Source organism: Bison bison, unplaced genomic scaffold (genome assembly GCF_000754665.1).
Source record: "Bison bison bison isolate TAMUID 2011002044 unplaced genomic scaffold, Bison_UMD1.0 scf7180017864466, whole genome shotgun sequence".
NCBI classification, from domain to species: domain Eukaryota; kingdom Metazoa; phylum Chordata; class Mammalia; order Artiodactyla; family Bovidae; genus Bison; species Bison bison.
The window spans coordinates 4422867-4423735 of record NW_011495027.1 but is presented as its reverse complement, the minus strand read 5'-3'; positions in this window follow the sequence as shown (position 1 = coordinate 4423735).

Sequence of the window (869 nt, the reverse complement as noted above, 5' to 3'; positions counted from 1 at the left end):
GAGGAAGCGAGAGTGGGCCTCGGGGCGGGGCCTTTATAGAGGTTATCGCGGGAACAGCGACCCCTTCAGGAGCGCCGCGGCTGAGCGGCTGAACGCGCCCGGAGCGCCAGTTCCGCTGGGGGGAGGGTCGCGTTCGTTGCTAGGGGCGCGCCTCCGAGAGGCTGTGGCGCTCAGTGTTTGTGCTTAAGCCCCTGGGAACCGCGAGCAGAGAGAACCCAAACTCCCCCTTTTGTTTTAAGAGAAAATATGGAAACTGTAGCATAGAATTACAGTATGTGAAATTAGAACCAACAGTTCCCTGTCATCTTGAAGCACCCGCGCCCTACTGTTTCCCTGACGCCTGGATGGCACGCGGCGAACGTTTGCAGAATAGAGTTGAAGTTAAATGTTCCCACCGAACCTATTTTTCATTTATTCAGCATTATCAACTATCCATCTTGTACCAGAACTGAATCCTGTGCTGCACACACCGTGCTGAACAAGATTGTCCCTGCCCTCAGGAAGCTCTCAGTTCGGTTACTCGACAGCTTTCAGGGACAACTCCCATCCCCGGGGCCAGTTCTGTTTCTGTGTGCTTCCACAAGGGCTTTGTGACTGAATGACCGTGAACACGCTGGACTACAAAATCAACACTAGGTGCCTACTTGGTGCAGAATACGGCGCCCAAGACACCAAGTGCAGGATGGAGGACGCAAAGAAGTATAAAGATGGTGAGTGAGATAGAATACTGCTTAACGATTTAGCGAGGAGAATGTTAATAACTAATGAGAATATGATGTGAATTTTAATAACTAATGGGAATATGATGTGAAATCTGTTCAAAACCCTCCAATTCCAAGTATCTTCTAAAGCAGCTTTAAGGATACAGC